The sequence below is a fragment of the Marmota marmota genome, unplaced genomic scaffold (genome assembly GCF_001458135.2).
Source record: "Marmota marmota marmota unplaced genomic scaffold, marMar, whole genome shotgun sequence".
Lineage (NCBI taxonomy): Eukaryota > Metazoa > Chordata > Mammalia > Rodentia > Sciuridae > Marmota > Marmota marmota.
The window spans coordinates 4344063-4363406 of record NW_026000022.1 but is presented as its reverse complement, the minus strand read 5'-3'; the positions used below and the strand labels follow the sequence as shown (position 1 = coordinate 4363406).

General features: G+C 42.6%; 1 long non-coding RNA gene across 1 annotated transcript; it reads left to right on the top strand.

Moving 5' to 3' along the window:
* The first annotated feature begins 13062 nt into the window (after positions 1-13062).
* Positions 13063-19129, top strand: LOC125618913. The gene is made up of 3 exons (XR_007350292.1): positions 13063-13418; positions 13561-13664; positions 15684-19129. It is a non-coding gene; the product is annotated as an uncharacterized LOC125618913 (long non-coding RNA).
* Positions 19130-19344: the final 215 nt, after the last annotated feature.

The window sequence follows — 19344 nt, the reverse complement described above, 5'->3', positions numbered from 1 at the left end:
GGATTCTTCTCCAGTGGGAGGGTTTTTGTTGCTGCTATTGGCTGTAGATGTCAGGCTCCAGATACTTCAGTCTCTGAATTTAGAGTCATACAGTGACCCTTCAGGGGCCTTCCAGACCCTCAGTCTTAGACTGGGGTTGTATCATTGGAACCAGCTCTTCAGCCTAAAGATGGCTGGGATTATCCAGCCTCTGATTATGTAAGTCAATGTAATAAATGCATATGTGTGTGTGTATACATATATATGTCTACATACATATATATGTATATGTGTAATTTCTCTCTCTCTATATATATGTATATGTATATGTATATGTATATGTATATATTGCTTCTCTCTCTAGAAATATATATATACACACATATACACACTTAAGTATATAGAAACAATAGGAGATACATATATATCTCCTATTGGTTCTATTTTTTGGAGAACCTTAACTAATTCAGATATCCATGTGGAATAAAATGATACTTGGTCCCTACCTTCACTCTATATTTAAAAAAATCTCAGATAAATCATAGATTTAAATGTGAAAGGCAAATAATAATCCAAAAAATTTAATAATAATAAAGCTTGTAGAGGAAATAGGAAAATAATTTCATGACCTAAGGGAAGAGAAACATTCTATACACAATATAATAAAAACACTAATCCAGAAAAAAGACTGATAAGCAGGACTACATTAAAATTAAGAACCTCAGCCAGGCACAGTGGTGCACACCTGTAATCCCAATGGCTCAGGAGGCTGAGGCAGGAGGATTTCAAGTTCAAAGCCAGCCTCAGCAACTTAGCAAGGCCCTAAACAACTCAGTGAGACCCTGTCTCTAAATAAAATACAAAAAAAAAGGGCTGGGAATGTGGCTCAGTGGTTAAGTGCCCCTGAGTTCAATCCCTGGTGGAAAAAAAAAATTAAGAACCTCTGTTTACCAGAGATGCTGATCAAGATGCAAGTCAAAGTATATTATAGATGATATTTGAAACTCATATAATCAACTGACTTGTACTCAAAAGAGTACAAATCAAAAACTAAAAGATAGACCACTCAATAGACTCTCACACACTGGTGGAGGAGTCTAGATGTCAATAATAAAGCTGAGAAACTAGTTAGTGCTATCTCTCATGTTCTACTTCTGGGTGGAATTTCCTAACAGAAATTCAGGTACTTGGGTACCTACAGACATTCACAAGGATGTCCTTAGCAACATCACTCAAAGTAACCCCAAACTGGAGATGACTGACTGCAGTGTTTCAACAGTTGTAGAAAAGATAAATTAAATGTGGTATATTTGTATCATGAAGTACTATATGATATGGAGAATGAGTGAACTACAGATTTGAGAAATTACATGGGCGAATTTTGCAAAAATAATACTGAGTAAAAGAAGCCAAAGGGATGGGAATAGGAAAGACAGAATGAATTGGACATAACTTTTCCTATATTCATATAGGAATTCACGACCAATGTAACTCCATGTTTCAGTCAGCATTTTTGCTGCTATGACTAAAAGACCTGATAAGAACAATGTTAGAAGAGGAAAAGTTAATTCAGGGGCTCAGAGTTTCAGAAGTCTTGGTCCATGGAAGGCCAGCTCCATTCTTCAGGGCTCCAGCCGAGGCAGAACATCAGAGCAGAATACTGTAGTGGAGAGAATCAGCTCACATGATGATGAGGAAGGAGATAGGTAGGTAGGTAGGTAGGTAGGTAGATAGATAGATAGATAGATAGATAGATAGATAGATGAAAGATAGGTGGATGGATGGATGGATAGATAGATAGATAGATAGATAGATAGAGGTCTCCACTTGCCAGATACAAATATATACCACAAAGCCATGCCCCTAATGCCCCACCTCCTCCAGACACACACTCCTGCCTTCAGTTACCATTCAATTAACCCCATCAGGTGATTAATTTACTGATTGGATTAAGGCTCTTATAAAACAATGATTTATTCTCTGAACCTTCTTGTATTGTCTCACATGTGAGCTTTTGGGGGACACCTCATGTCCAAATCATAACACTCCACATCATGTACAAACCCAAGAATGGAAAGTTATACTCCATGTATGTATAATATGTCAAAATGCATTCTGCTGTCATGTATAATTAAAAAGAACAAATAAAAAAAGAAACCAGAAAAACACCTCACACACACACACACACACACACACACACACACCCCTACTATTTAATTCCATATATAGAGAGTTCAAAGAATGGAAAAAACTAAATTATTGTGTTTAATGGTGCACATTAAGTGGTAAGACTACAAAGAGAGGCAATGAAATTACCAACACCTTCAGGACAGTGGTAGTTGAGGGAAGAGACAAAATAATTGTCATCAGGAGGAGGTACGCGCAGGAGTGTCGACAACATTCTAATTTTTGACCAGGGTGGTGTTCATGTGGAGGTTAAGTCCGTGACAATTCACTGTGGGTTTTGCAGATGTCTGCAATATTTCATTTTTAAAGGGTTACCGGAGTACTAGGCAGCATTGAGGGCACTGTAGGAGACAGACAGCATTATCTTTTAGTAAATCCTGGCAACTAAATTTAATGACTTCTTTTGCAGTGTGCAGGAGCTTAGGAGGGTGGTAGGGGGGAGCCCAGAGTGGGGACTGGTCTGTGAGCTTGTTAGAAGGCTGGTGGATAGGGACTTGCACACACTGACATTGCAGACTCCGAGGCAGACATTTGGCTCCGATGTAAACTCAGGGCCAAATGTCCTAGGAGAATAGAAGGGGGCTCAAAGAACAAAGGTCACAGTGAGAGTGATGAGTCAGCACATGGGTGTCGGAGTCTGGAAGAAGCAAAAGGTAAACCCATAAAGGAGCTTCAGTGAACCCTACAGTCGGACGGAGGGCAGTGATGCTATCCTCATAAAAGCCAGGGTCTTTCAGCCTGCGGTTCATTCATTCACTCACTCACTCACTCACTCCCTCCCCAAAGTACACAGAGAGAATCAGGAGCTATTCCAGGTGCAGTAGAGAATACAAGAAGGTATAAGACAGAGTTCTCCTCATTAGTTTTAACTATGGCAAAATCACCTCCCTGAACTGTTCAGGATTAATTCAGGATTCCCATTGACTGAGACATAAAGGCCCAAACTCACCGCCCCTCGTAGTAGACAAGTTGCACCCCAGTCAGACTCCTTATTCATGGACTCTCCCCAGGGATCTCTCTCTGTTCTTCTCCAGGGCAGATCACGTTCACTGACCCTGTAATAACGTGGCTGTTCTATGTGCTTTATGTCTACTCATCCTCACAACAATCAAAGCAGCTAGGTACTGTTTTTAGCTGCACTTCCTGGTCGGGGAACTGAGAACTTAAAGAAATTGTGGTTATACAGTTCATAAGTTCTGGGACCAATATCCCAATACTAAGAGTCTGGTTCCAATGCATGTTCTCTTAAAAATCCCATGGTGGGGGCGGGGGGCTGAGGTTGTGGCTCAGTGGTAGAGCTCTTGCCTAGCACGTGTGAAGCACTGGGCTCAATCCTCAGCACCAGATAAAAATAAATAAATAAGTAAATGTATTGTGTCCACCTTTACTAAAGAAATATTTTTAAAGAAATATTCCATTGGGCCTTGGCAAGTTTTGCTCTACCGTCTGACAAGTCCAACCCCATTCATCTCTGTGGCTTTGAATTTGTTTTTTGTTGGCTTCTTTGAAATCCAGCACAAAGGCTGCCTTTTTAGTATAGCTTCCTGTATCCTCCTCCACAGCATCAATCTCTACCTTTCTCTTCCAGGTCCCCATCCTTCATGGGCTTCCCCTCCAGGGTGGGGACCTTTGACTTATTTATCTATACATCTTCTCTAGAATCTGTCACATGAGTTCACAGATACTGTTGAATTGGATCCAAAGAAGAATTTAAATCTCATTTGGATAAGTGGTGTCACTGTTATGGTTTGGATATGGTTCATGCCTTCCAAAACTCATATTGATGTTTCATTGCCAATGAAATGGTATGGAGAGATAAGGGTCTTCAAGAGGTTCTTGGGTCACGGGAGCTCCAACTTCATGAAGATATTGATGTAGCTCCTTATAAGTGTTAATTATTATGAAAGCAGATTTGTTTGTGTTGTTGTTATTGTTGCTGTTAGTTTGTTTTCACAGTACTGGCGACCCAGACCTTCACACGTGCTAGACGAACTTTCTGCCACCCAGCTATATCCCCAGTCAAAAGCAGGTTGTAATAAATTGTTGGTCCACTTTGTCCCATCCTTCCTGCACACACACCGACTTGTCCTTCCACTTTTCTGCCCTGTGTGGAACATCATGTGGCCCCCACCAGAAGCTGAGCAGATAGAGGCACCATGCTCTGGGACTTCCAGAACTGTGAGCCAAAATAAACCTCTTCGTTTTATAAGCATCGGATCTCTGGTATTATGTTACAGTAATAGAAAACAGACTAAAACATGATATTTAAGGTCACAAAAGTTCCAAGGAGAGGTCCCTGAGGTCTGAGGTAGCCCAAGGAAGCCTTCTAGAAGGATTAACTCTTGGCTAGATCTTGAGCAAACCCATAGAACTGAAAATAACTGATAGGATAGCCAAAATCAGGGAAAATGGGTGAGCATAGGTCTAGAGACTCCAGTGCTCAGAATATCTTCAGAGTTGGTCATTAAACCAGACTCATCAAAGCAGAGGCTACAGAGAGAACCACCAGTGAGCAGGAGACAAGAACGTCAAACACCCAATACAAAGAGCAATCCCAGAAACCCTCAAAAGGTTCTGCTCCTTAAGTAAATCCAGAAAACTTGAATACTTCTGCAGGGAGGGAGGGGAAAAAAGGACATTCCAATTTAACCAGATTTAGAATTTTAAAATACTTTTTATTGGACAATATGGTACAATAATTAACTGCAGGGTTGGAACTGCTCTGAATTAGGTTCTGTTTTAAATAAATCAATATTGGCATGGGGAGATTTTACTGCATTTTCTTTGCAACCAGGACGCCTGAATCATTGCCATTGATCTAGTTCCAGTTGGAATCCAAGCTGGTGCCCATGGGATACCCACCCAAGCCAAAAGCAAGCCCCTTTCCAGGCTTCAAGCAGTTCTGACCCAAAAAGCCCTACCCTGTGCAAGGTCTGGCCAAGAAAGGGAGCACTAAAGGAGTGTTTATTGAGATGAGATAAGATGAACTTCTATGTGGTTTCGCTAGGGAGAGGGGCTGCAAAATAAACGCCACTGGCTTTTGGTTGCTGATGTCTCTGCAAGACAAACTGGTAGGTGGAGGAGCTGAACCTACACTACCTGGATTCTGCAGTCTCCTGCTCAGCCTTCGTTCATTTTGTTACCTTCCTTCCAGATAAATTTTAGAAGCATAAGAAACATACAAATATCATTTTTAATTGGTGCCTAAAAGAGAAAAACTCCACTTTTTCCTCAGAAGGCCCAAGGAACACTTAAGGGTACATGAGAGAGGCCCTTTGTCCCCATCATTGCTCCCTTAGCAACCATCACTAATAGAGGATCAGGTGTAGTAGTAAGATCTTCAGGGAAAAATGAGAAAATCTTTTATTTCTGCAGATTTGCCTTAGATTCTTCACAAATAGAAATAAATCAATATTTCATAGACAATTTTTTTTCATCTACAAATTACCATAATGACCTTGATCTCATTGAAACTCATTTTGCAAATAAGAAAGCATTGCTCCATGAGTTTTATTGATTTACTTCAGATGGAAAAGTTCCTAAGTAGTGAAGTCAGGCTCAAAGCTAGGACTGCAGCGTTCAACTCTGTCTTGGTCATTTTAAGATAGTTGAAGGCCTCAACCCATTTCATAGCAAACCCATTATAGAATATTTTGATCTCACGAACATATACATTTTTGTTGTATAATTTTTATGATTCCAATTTGGAGTTTTTTTAATGACATAATTTTTTTCTAACTATTGAAATTGGTGTTGTATTTTTATGTAACCGTATAAGGCTTGAATCAAGTGACTGCTGACTCACCGATATCATGTTACATTTTGCAGACTCCTAATTAAATATTTATTTCCATTTCAACATTTTATTTTTGTGTGTAGGAGCTAACACATTTTTTTTTTCCAGATCTAAAATATTGGTATGGGTCTTTGAAAGGTCACCAGTCCTGACCCAAGAATACCTAACGGCAAGAAAGAGCCGAAAGCGCAGGAGTGTGACATGAAGCTGGAATTACAGAAGGCAGGTAGAGCTGACTGTCACCAACCTTGTTGGTGACTGGTTGGAGCAGAAGGGACAGGATCCAGTCTTTCTCTGGCCTCCTGACCCCAAGGTTTACCTTCATGAATCGTCCACAGGACAACTGACCACCTGCATCCTAAAACATTTTGAGCCCTTATGATATTAATCCACACAGTCAATTCAGCATCCATCAAAACTTCAAGATGAACAGAGAAGAGTTTACTTCATGTCAGTAGACCTGTCCCTAGCATAAATCTCAAGGGCTGGTATTTAAGATTCAAGGATGCTGGGGTTTGGACAGAGACCAACTGGTGCTTATTGAACTCATCACCAAAAGCCCCATCCCCAGAGAGAGCTGGGATTGGAGAGGAAGGGAGGGAGCAGCAGGAGGGAGGCCCCCTTTCTGTGGCCATGGGGACATGCAGACTCCTTCCACCAACACTGGGATGAAGACTGCCTCTGTCAGAACTCCCTCTGTATGCAACTATTCCCAATAAGTCTGCCTAATTTGAGTTTCTGTACAATACATTTTAAATATACAGGTCAAAGAAACCTAAGTATTTAAAGGCATACCACTTCAAATCTTTTTGCGGGGTTTGTGGAGATAGAGAAAGAAATCTTTAATAGTGTAAGTAGTTGGTGCCTAAAGTCTCCCTTTGGGTGTTCATATTTTTGTGGTCTGTGGAATTTTATTAAATTAGGACGCATTGCCACAGTGTTTGCTAAAACATACTGCATCAGGACGTGGAATTTAGAAAGAAAAGCAGATTGCTGTTGATGTCATGCCATTTTCCTTCAGTAATTGAGATAAATTTGAAGATATGGAGAAACCTGGGGATTTGGGCAAAGCTTTTCACTTATCTCTTCCTTTAGTTGCCATGGAGAATAACAGTTTTAAAAGCATCTTCAAATGAAGTCAGCCCTGAGCCGAGCCTCTCTTTTTAAGTGAGATCGCACACTAACAGGGGGAGCCGAGGACACATCTCTGCTTCTCTAAACAGCAGATGATCTAAGGAAAGCGCACAACCTAGTGCCTCTTTGGAAGTGGACAAACTCACACGAGGGACAATGACAATGTGTAGCGGGTCCTCCAGAACTTTCCAGATCCTTCCTCTTACCCTCTGGCTCCAATTTCTGATCCTTGGAGCTACAGGCTTCCTGAGCAGGTTCTCTCACCAAGTTCATCAGGTTTCATTTACCAAATACTCTTTGTCTCTTCACAGCCATTGCTCCTGGGACTCCCAAGAAGGTTTCACCTGCCTGAGCTCTTGCATTATTTGCCTGCAAATGATGTCCTTTTGCACCTAGATACACCTTTTCTCTCTCCTCCCTCCACACTCCTCCTGGGATCTCTTCTCCCTCAGGGAGCCTTCTTTGCCCTGATTAACTGAAGGAAAAGGGGAACTGGCTAAAATAGTAGCAGGCATTTATTAAGCACTGCTTGGATTATCTAATTTGCAAATTAATCAACAAAAATTATCTAATTTGCAAATTAGATAATCCAGGCAGTGCTTAATAAATGCCTTGATATAGATTCCATTTCTACCCCCCATCTTATAGAGGGAGAAATAATCTGAGGAGGATTAAATAACTTGTTCACAGTCAGGGGCAGAGCTGTGGCTCCACAGACTGTCTAACTCCAGAGCTTTCCACTCAATTGTATTCCCATCTGTCATTCATTCAAGTATTCAGCCAGTTTTTATTGAGTCCTCTCTCTGTGCCAGGCACAGTTCAGAACCTATAGCAAAGATCGAGGTCAAAGAAATTTCCATCCTCATTATAAGACTTTGATTCTAATATGGGAAAAGCAGCAAGAGATGAGCAAGTATCAGATAATTTTGGAGAATGATAACAGCCAGGGAGAAAATATTTCGAGGAATGGAACAGAACAGTGGTCCTCAACTTGAATGTGAATGAGATCACTTGGGGGACTTGTTGAGTCAGAGATGCCTGGGCCCCATCCCCAGAGTTCCTGGTTCAGTAGGAATGGAGTGGGGCCAGGGAATTTGCATTTCTAACGAATGTCCAGGTGAGGCAGATGCTGCTGCTCTGGGCAGCATACTAGGAGAATCCCTGGGACAGAGACGACAGTTGGGATTGAAGTGGGGAATGGGGGAAGTCTCCCTAAGGATGTTTGGCATCTGAGTTGAGACCAGAATGATGAAGATGAGTCCCTGGAACAGGTTAGGAGACAGGATCCCCAGCAAAGATACAGCAGGCACAAAGTCCCCAAGGTGGGCCTGAGCTTCCGGTATCAGAAGGACAGAACAAAGATCTCCGTGATGTTGTTGAATGAAGAAAAGCGAGAAAGACAGGAGAGGGCCATCTTTGATCCAACACATTTTGGTTCTTTCGGCTTTTCCTGGTCCTCTGGGCTGTGCTGTTTTAACATGAAAATCAGAAGGTCTTTAATCAACAAAATAGCAGCAGTTAGTTGACTTTAAAAATAAAGATGCAATATTAGTTCCTTTAAGTGGGCATCTTCAATGGCGTACTTTAAATGTTTAATTGCCCTCTAATCCTATTTTCAACTGTAGTTTTCCAAGTAAAAATAATCTGTTGGGTTATATGTAATGTACACCATCGTCGTATATCATTTAATTATTTTTTTTAATATGGGCAATTTGCTAAATCTGCACATTGTTGCAAAAGATCTAAGACAGGAGCTGAGCCCTTTCTTTCCTTGTTAAAATGAATGTGCCTACAGCTGAACTCAATCAACAAGCTCCCAGAGAGACTTTTATTAAGGAAGAGTGGGCCATGTGAACCTCTTATCTCTAACCAGGGCCCTTCTTCCGTCCCTGGTCCCCAAGGTGCACAAGTGCCACGCTGGAAAAGGGTGAGATCTAGGCTTCCACTGGGTTCTGAGCAGAGGTAAGCCTAGGCTGCCTTAGGACAATTCGGTTCCTCTCAGCAAATGACTGAGGCTGCCTCTGCGGCCAAGTGCTCCTTGACTTCTTTGACTTTTATCTGCTCTGTGGAAACAGTGATGTAGTACACGATTGATAAAGAAGACCTGTTTATCCTGTTCCTCAGAAAAATGGAAGCTACTGAGCTTTCCAAATTGCCTAAACATTGTCCAATTGGTAGTTGGCTACAGTGGCTAAAAACATATAGTTGCTAAGTGTGAGGGGCTGAATTGGTCCCTCCAAAATTCCAATTGAAGTTGAAGTCCCAACCCACAGTATTTCAGAATGTGATTGTATTTGGAGATAAGGTTTTTGAAGGAAGAATTAAGATTCAATATAGTCTTTAGGGTAAAGTCCTAAGCCAATATGTCTGGTGTCCTTTTAAGAAGAGGCTAGGCCACTGGCACACAGGGAAGATCACAGGAAGACAGAGAGAAGGCAGCCACCTACAAGCCAAGGAAGAGGCCTCCGAGGAAGGCAGCCCTCATCACACCTTGGTCTTGATATCGAGACTCCAGGACTGAGAAAATAAACTTTTGTTATTGAAGCCATTCAGTCTCTGATACTTCACTATGGCAGCCCCAGCAAACTAAACACTGCAGTGGATATTTGATCCTTGGACTCTTGCAGAAACTTGGATATCATTTTCACTCCATAATTTTTAAAATTTTTTTATTTGTTTTAATTAGTTATACATGACAGCAGAATGTACTTTGATACATCATATACAATCGAGTATAATTTCTCATTCTTCCAGTTTTACATGATGTAGAATCCCACCGGCCGTAGAGTTATATATGTACATAGGATAACAATGTCTGATTCATTCTCCTATCCTTCCTACCTCCATACTCCCTCCCACCCTTCACTCCCCTCTTCCTAATCTAAAGTAACTCTAGGGGCTGGGGATGTGGCTCAAGTGGTAGCGCGCTCGCCTGGCATGCATGCCGCCCGGGCTCGATCCTCAGCACCACGTACAAAAACAAAGATGTTGTGACTGCCGAGAACTAAAAAAATAAATACTAAAAATTCTCTCACTCTCTAAAGTAACTCTATACTTCCCTAATCACTCCATAATTTGGGGGTTAGGGAAGAAAGATCCTTTTGTAAATAAAAATTAAGAAACAAGGTCTCTGGGGCTGGGGTTGTGGCTCAGTGGTAGAGCGCGCGCCTTGCACGTGTGAGACACTGGGTTCTATCCTCAGCACCACGTAAAAATAAATAAAGGTATTTGGTCCATCTACAACTAAAAAAAAATTTTTTTTTTTTTTTTAAGAAAGAAAACAAGGTCTCTCCTCTGAACATATCTTGTGGGTTTCAGTTTAGCAGGGAAGCTATGGGCCAGAGTTGGAAGGAGACACAATTCCTGGTCCACCTCTCCCTGACACAGTGGGATTCTCTTGCTTTCTCTGCAACTTTTGATGCCTCTTTCTCCATAACACAGCTCTCTCCCCTGACTTCTGTTTCCCTGACACTGGCCTGGTAAGCAAACAGTTTCTGGATTGTGCTTATGCTTCACATTTCCTATTTGGTGGAAAAGACACCCTGACCCTGACAACTTTATTTAGGTAGTTTGGGGGAAACGTGCAGCTCCCTCCCCTGTCTCTGAGTTTCAAGGTGTGCTGAGGAGAAACAGCCTTTCTATGTGCTAACAATGACCAAGCACTGGGTATCCATAAGAGGGCCACCTGGGCCTGGAGGGAACAGATAGCCAGTCCCTTGAGTCCTGTTGCGGGAACTCCTTATCTGGATACATCAGGATATCTTTGGTTGCAGGTGATAGAAAAACCAGCTTGAACCAGCTTAAGCAAGAGAGAGCACGTGGATCAAATCTGTAAGTGGGAAGCCCAGAGCATGTCCTGTTCTTCAGATTATGTTATCATGAATCTTTCTCTAACTCCAGACCTGTGACAAAGATGACCATAAATTGATCAACTATGGAGACGTAGGTTGCAGAGAAAAGAACTTCTCTCTTTCCCTTGAATTACAGCAACATTCTCTGGCAACCCCCTGTGTGGTCCAGCTTGAGTTGCCTGCCAATTCCTAGACAAATCATCATATTCAGGGTGGTAGAATACTCTGGACCTTGTGCCCACCTTTGGGACTGAGAAGTGGGATGGTGTTGACTGGCCCCATCCAAGCTACTGAGAAAACAGAGGGTTGATTCCCCAGATAGGTGTCAATAAGAAAAAAGGTAAACCTATGAAACCTGCATCAACTACTGCATGAGGTAGTCTTATAAAAAGTGCTCAAATGGGACAAATTAAAAACAACAACAACAAAAAAAGGTGGTACGGTGATGTTTCAAAGATGCAGAAAGCTATCACGTTAGGAAGCAAGAAGAGGAAACTTGAAATTACCTGGAGAAGTTATAAGAGAGGCAGAGATCAGCTCAGTGCAAGGAAAATCCTTCCAGAACAGAGAGCAACAAGAAGCGTTGCTTGGGGCGGGGGCGGGGGAGGTTGTGGAAAGCTCTCCCTTTTGAGATAAGTCCTAGCGGGGATCAGCGGCCATTCACCAGCACTGCAGAAAACAAAGGTTTTAAGTGAGGTGAGTTGGAAGCAAACTAAAACCAAAGACTCCTCCCAACATCAGATGATTCACAAATTACTTGTTTCCATGTTAGAAAACACTAAAGGAGTAAAGAAGTATCCACAGACCACTCGGGCAGTGTAGAAGAATTTGTATTTATTTATTCATTTAAGTTGACATTTCCTGAAGGCTTACTATATTCCAGTCCCAGGCTAAGTGTTTGCATGTCTTGGCCCATTTAATCCTCACGGCCACTCTTCAAAATAAGTTTTGACGAGTCCTTTGAGTGAGCAAGGAAACCGGGGTGCAGAGAGGTGGAGTAACTTGCCAAAAATGACACAGCAAATAGCAGAACTGTGACTTGAATGCAGGCCAGCTGCAGTTCCAGGCCAAGATCCTAAGCCCTCTGCTCCTGGGACACAGACAGCCCTGCTGTTTTGCCAGGAGCAGCGTCCTACAGCTCCCTCTGCTCACCTACCCCCTCCTGCACACTCGGGATCAAGGTTGACAGGATCCAGATGGCACAGGCAGGTCTAATGAGATGTGAAGGGTATTCCTCAAGGGGAGCCCAGAGTGGCTGGGAGAGAATCCCAGATTCTCATCCCCTACCCACTTGAGATGTCAAGAGCAAATGTTGTAGCCATGCATTAAAAACAGCGATGACAACAACAAAGCCAGCATTATTACTGACCTCTCCAATTCCAGTCCATATGTTGCTTAGACTAGAGTGACCTCAGGCCCCCTGGGTATGGCATGGGACTCTCCTGGGTATGCTCCCGATACACACAGTCAGAGCCCCCCATAAGCCATCCCCAGCGTCCATACAGCCAGCGTAACCTATAGGACCATCTTTCATGGATACTACTTGCTGTTTCCTCCAAAGCTGTCAGGAAGCATCTGTCAAGGCATTGAGTTTCACCTAGGAATTTCCATTTCCATTTGAAGAAATAATTCTTGAAATAAGACATGGATGCCATGGGGGGCCTCCTGGAGTTTGGGCACAAGTGTGTGTTGCTTGTTAGAAAAGATTAAAAAAGAGCCAGGCCGTATCTCTGCACAAAACCAACCTTGCCTAGGCTGTTGCTCTATGAAGTTCAGGTATATTTATTTTTATTTTTATTTATTTTCCCTGCTTCTCTTTCCCTCTGTGCCTGATGCTAATATGAACATCTCTAACCCCCAAATCGAAAAGCTCCAAAATCTGAAACTTCTTGATGGCTAGCATAATGCCACAAGTGGAAAATTCCACATCTCACCTCACTGGGACAGGTTATAGTCAAAATGCAGGTACACTGAAAATATTGTGTAAAATTACCTTCAGGTTCTATGTGTGTTTACAAAACAAATGAATTCTGTGTTTAGACTTGGCTTCTGCCTCTAGGATATCTCATTATATCTCATTATGCAGAGGCAGATATTCTAAAATCCAAAATCCAAAAGGCTTCTGGTCTTAAGCACTTTGGATAAGGGAGACACTGCCTAAGAAGACTTCAGGTTGGTGACAGTCCTGGAAGTCTCCCTGAGGCAGAAAGTTTTACAGTAAATGAGGAACAGCCACCTTTATCAGATATCTATTTCTGAAAGCCTGACATTGGCAGGAGAACTTGACAAAGGCAAAGACCTGTGTTGGCTCTGACAGGAGTACGTTCTGAAAAGTTAATATCACACCAGAGACAGTTTATTTTAAAGGCAGGTTGAAACAGACCTGCTACCCTGCAGACTTGAATGCAACAAATGAAATGCAAACTGAGCTCAGCTCCTGCAAGACCCATTGAAACTGCCCTCCTATAAAGGTGAGCTGTGTCCCAGCCTTCAAGGGTGGGTTTTTGATTGTCTGTTTGTAGTACTGAGGGTTGAAACCAGGGCTTTGAGCATACTTTAAGCTCTACTATTGAGCTACATCACCAGCCCTTTTTAAATTTTATTTTAAGACAGGGTCTCACTAAGTTGTCCATGCTGGCCTCAAACTTGAGATTCTCCTGCCTCAGCCTCCCCGGTAACTACAATTATAGGCATATGCCATGCACCAGGCTTCAAGGGTAAGTTTTGAAGAGAAAGTATTTTAAAGAATTGCAGAACATTACTATGACTTTGAGTCAGGTTGGATATTAGGACATATCAATTAAATAAAATAACATCAACACTAGAGCTAAATTGAAATGCAAATTCCATTGTGTTACCACCCATTGCAATGACTCATCCTACATATCTTCAAAAAAGTTATATTTAAATAAAACTGCATATTTCATTTTATTTCTTAGGTATTTTTTATTTTTAGTTGATCTGTAGTTTTACATATTTATGGAGTACAGTGTATTTCAATACATGTATATAACGTGCAATAATCAAATCAGGGTAATTAGCTTATCCATCATCTCAAACATTTATCATTTCTTTGTATTGAGAATATTCAAAATCCTCTCCACTAGCTATTTTGAAATGTACAAATTAATTGTTGTCAGCCATAGTTAGCTTACTGTGCTATAAAACATTTTCTCCTATCCAATTGCATTCTTGTACCTATTAACCATCTTCTCTCCATCCTCCTCCCCACACCCTTCCCAGAAAATTGAATGTTTTAAAACCACAAGATGAAGGGTTTGACTTTCTTGTTCAGTCACCCAAAATGTATTACAACACTATCTAAGAATAATGAAATAGCATTTCAGAAGTGTAACGTAATAGTGTTAAAGTTAGCGGGGTATGCAGGTTTTTGTGTCTCCTTAGGATTTGTTCTTCCTCAAAACTACTGCCAATAAGCTACTCCTAGAGGTGTCTGAGAGATAGCTTTTCTATTTTTAAAAAAGAAATAACATGTTTCATAAGGTATTATTATGATTATTTGCAAGGAGACTCTATTGATGATCACCATCTCTTTTTCCTCTCATTTTCCCCAGCCAAAAAAAGAAAAAATGAAAATTTTAAATTCAAGATTTAGTCACAGGAACTTAAGATCTTATGCCAGCAAAAAGGCAAATAGAAAGAATGTTCCTTTGCCTTCCTTCGTTCAATTAAAGAAAACAACTGTTGTGAAATATTCACAGGATACTTACAGTGTGATTAAGCCATGATTTCTAAATGAGTCTAATATTTTAGAAAAAAATTTAAAACAAGATAAAAGAAATCCTGGGTAGCTGCCTACTATTTCCCCCATGGGTCACTTTATTATGAAAGAAAGGATGGCTCATTTTTCAGGCTGACTACAGCTAAAACAACACACCTGGTCAGAATGCACCTGGACAAAGCCAAATCCATGAGTTTTGCTTTGTTTTGATTTCATTGAAGATAACATGCAAACCAAAAAAAAAAAAAAAAAACAACAAAAAACAAAACAAACAAAAAAAAAAAACGCACACATCACAGGTGCCCAGCTGAATGAATTTTCACAGACTGAATCTACCCGTTTAACCAGGACATAACCAGCATCCTAAAAGGTCCTCACTCTACCTTCCAGTCACTGCCCATCTCCTGGGATAACCAATATCCTATTTGTATAAGTGAAATCACAGAGTACATTGTGTCTGGCTTTTCCATGCAATGTTATGTCTTCGAGATTCGTCTATATTGTTGTGTGTACTTATAGACGGTTGATTCTCTCTGTTGGCTGGTATTCCATGGGGTGAATATCCCACAATTTATTTATCCATTCTCCGGCTGATAGACATTTGGTCAGCTTCCAGCGTGAAGCTGTTATAAAGAGCCAGCTGCTTGAGTGTTGTACATTGGTTCCAATGTCCTGGGGCCCAGGGTTGCTAATTTGCGTGAATGCATTATGAAGCTGTTTGAAACAGCATCAGCTCTTTAGGTCTGGATGGCTTTGTCATCTTGTTCTTCTGCCAACAGATGCAGATCTTACATGCAAAAGCCACAGCTCTCCACCTGTGAAAACTGACTCATGTTTTCATGGGGGAAAAAAAAAAAGTGTTTTTTTTTTTTTTTTAAAAGATCAGCAACTGAGAACAGAAGTTAGTATTGTTTGCATTATCTTGGAGATGTGAGCAGCTGACCACAGGGAATTTGGATCAGAGATAATAAGGTAACTTATTTTATTGAAGCAGGGCACAGCCCAACAGCACTTGAACAAGGAACAGGCCTTGCCTGGGGAAGTTGAAGAAAGCAGGAGCAGAGAGGTGACATGGTATTGGAAGAAACTGACCTGGAGGAAATCCATCCCACCCAGGATGCAAATTATCCTTCAACGGGCTGTGGGTTCAAAACGAGGGCAAAAAGCCAAGATTCTTCATAAACAAAAATCACCAGCTTAATTTTTCCCTGCAAAAAGTATTCTCCTCCTTGGGCCCCCACGGGGATGCTGCCTGCTGGGGTTTTCCGTTAGTTCTCCTTCTCGTCTGTGAAACGGGGTGATTGTCATACCCTAGCAGGGCCAAAAGTATTGGGAACACGGATCAAAAGTTGTACCCCTCTCGGCCACCAAGTGCTATGCTTTAGCCATGAACTATATAACATGGAACTGAGGGCTCAAATGCTTCAGTGGTTTAGAACGTGAGGAGTCAGAGGAAAGTCAGAATATCGACAGATTATTCCTTTGGAAAATCCAAATGAAAAGTAAGTGACATGGGACAGAGCAGGAGAATGAGTGGGGGAGAGAACAGGGTGCTCTGAGGACCGTGGGGGGCAAGATCAAAGGCAGACAGAGCTGTGCACAGAGCTGTCCACCTCTGTCTTCTGCCTGGCTCCGTTCCATGTGTATCAGACTCTGGTTACCAAGGGGAAGGCTCTGTCCTGGAATATCCTTGCCTGCCCAGATAAACCCATCCGCCGAGGCGCTCCACCACTTGTCTGGGTTAGCAAAGTGGGGCCTGGGGTCTCAGGATGTGGGTGCCCTAAGACAGTCACTGCAGGTGGGGATAATAAGTGTGGACAGAAGACAAAGGACAATATTATCCTTGGGAATAGATGACAGGTCACACAATGAAGCTTTGAGTTCCAGGAACTTAAGCTCTGTGGCTGCAGCTGCAGCGCCTGGGGAGGGAGGCAGCCCCAACCCCATAAGAGGCTGCAGGAAACAGGGAAAGATCGAGAATACTGGAGCAGAAAAGAAAAAAACCACCCCAGCTCAGCTGGTCTCTCCACTTCAGTAGGAGCCTGCAGCTCCTCTGCCTGTTGGAATCCCATCCCCAGTCCTAGTAATACTTCACACTTCCTCATGCATGATGTTTTCTGGTCCAATACAACTTACTTCATCCCAATGTTAAAGAGATAAGGGGACTGTCATCAGACCTATCACCAAAGAGCTATAGCAAGCCTGGAGTATTCAATGACTGGCTGATGTGTGAAGAGTCACAGTCCAAGGTCCAGGCTGCATGGCCGTGCTCATCAGGCCACACCTTCCAGAAGAATGAACTTGAGCTCCTGACTCAGACAAGTGTGGATGCCGGTCAAGTTCTGCACAGCCTGATCCTGGATTTAGAGGACACAAGCAGTGGCCACTCAGTCACAGTGTGGGAGGTTCGTCTCGTTATTTCCAGTCTGAGAATGCCAGGTGAACAGACTTGAGAGATGGCTAGGTGCTAGAATGAACAGGATTTGGTGACATGACACTCAGGAAACAGAAAAGTCAAGATGCCCTGGATTTCTGGTCTGTGGGTCTGCACGGATGGCCACACAATCACTGGCCAGTTGGCTTTGGAAGTCATCCTTAGTTATGGAGACTAACAAACCAGATTTCAGGAGTCATCATCCATTTATTTTGTGAACAAACATTGCATTAGCTTTCCATCACTGTAACAAAATACCCGAGATGATCAACTTATAAAGAGAAAAGGGTTGTTTTGGCTCATGGGTTTTGGAGGTTTCAGTCCATGATTCACCAACTCCCTCGTTCTGAGCTTGTGTTAAGGCAGATATCATGGCGGCTTGCATGGCATTGTAAATTCTCAGTAGATATATTTTGAATCAAGATACAAAGCCATTATTTCTTGTAAACGTTAGTAATCAAAACATGTCACTCCTCTGCTTGAAAGCCACTGATGCTTTTCCATTGCATTTTGAGTTAAATTTGAACCCCCCTTGAGGCCTCCAGAACTACACAGGAGCAGGCCTCTGTGACCTTCACCTCCTTGTGACCTACTCATCCTCTTATCTCCAGCCTGTAACCACTCCACCTCTTGAACCCTTCAAGCTTGTTCCCATTGCAGGATCTGCACATTCCAGACAGACCTGAAATCCTCTTCCTCAAATGTCTCCTCTGCAGGGAGGGCCGTCCCCCAGCCCCCTGGCTGTCACTCTCTCACTGATTACCCTGGTGTGTTTTTCTTTGTTGTACTTATTATCTACAAACGACCTGATTAATTTGCCAGTGCTTGTTAACCATTCTCCTGGCCACATTTTATGTTGATTGTACAGGTAGATAAGTTATAAGGTCACAGCTGGGCCAGAGAACCGGCCAAGGGCCACTGAGTGAGGCGGGAGAGCAATGAACAGGTTTGTTTAGGAAATACTGGAGTACAGCCAACAGTCTGTGGGTAAACTGGGTAGGGAAGAGGACAACAGTGAAGGTGCGATCCAGGTCCTCATGGATGGCTGGGCCAATCACAACCAGAGAGGGCCCCAGGTGGACACAAGAATATAGCTCAGGCTTTCCACTTGCTGGGCTGGGGTGCATCTGAGGCAGGTAAGACAACCTGCCAAGCGTGCAGACAAAACCCGGGTTGGGCTCAGCAGAGGTGTGGGCTGCAGGAGGAATGTTGTGTACCCCTGTGTGGTACTGCCCCGTGGACATGGATGAGACAGATGGGAGCATGGGGCGGCCCAAGAGGAGATCCCCAAGGGAAGAACTGGGCAGGGATCCTGGTGGAATGAGCTCAACACAGAATCAGAAGAGTAGAGAAAGAAAGTCAGGAATCTATAGGTCACAGTAGCCAAAGGCAAAGAGGAATTGTGTGGTGTGGGTGCTTGGCTCCCAAGATAGACTCTTTTGAGAGGTCCCACCAGCTCAGCCAGCCAGTGACCAACATAGAGATACGTGTTGGTCGGACTGCACAGAGACCCTTGGGCTCTTCAAGGGACCTCTTCCATAGACTTTCAAAGTATTTACTCACTTAGGGCACACAAGACTCACATTACTTCCCCCCGCCCATTCTTCCAAGGAAGATACCAAGGCACAGAGAGAATTGACCATCTCACACAGCCATCAAGTAGAGGAACTAGAATTCAAGCCCAGGCAGTTTTGCCCCAGGGTCATAGTCTTTACCACCACACTGTGCCAACATTTCCACCCCTTTTAACCGGCTTCTTTTTTGATAGCAGGAAATTTGCAATTGCAAATTTTCATCATCAAAATGCCAACTTTCACAAATAAACATTTTTTTAAATGCTAGCTTTCCATGTAAACACAAGATATGAGGCAATCTCCTCTTTTTGACCATTTGGTTAAGATAATGATGTAGCCGGGCAGGGTGGCACACGCCTGTAATCCCAATGGCTCCAGAGGCTGAGGCTGGAGGATCATGAGTTCAAAGCTTGTCTTAGCAAAAAGCGAGGCGCTAAGCCACTCAGTGAGACCCTGTCTCTAAATAAAATACAAAAAAAGGGCTGGGGATGTGGCTCAGTGGTCAAGTGCTCCTGAATTCAATCACTGGTACCAAAAACAAAAATAATGATGTAATTATTTTTAATTTTTTTGGTACCAGGGATTAATCTCAGGGGCACTTGACCACTGAGCCACATCCCCAGCCTTTTGTTTTTTGTGCCACCGTG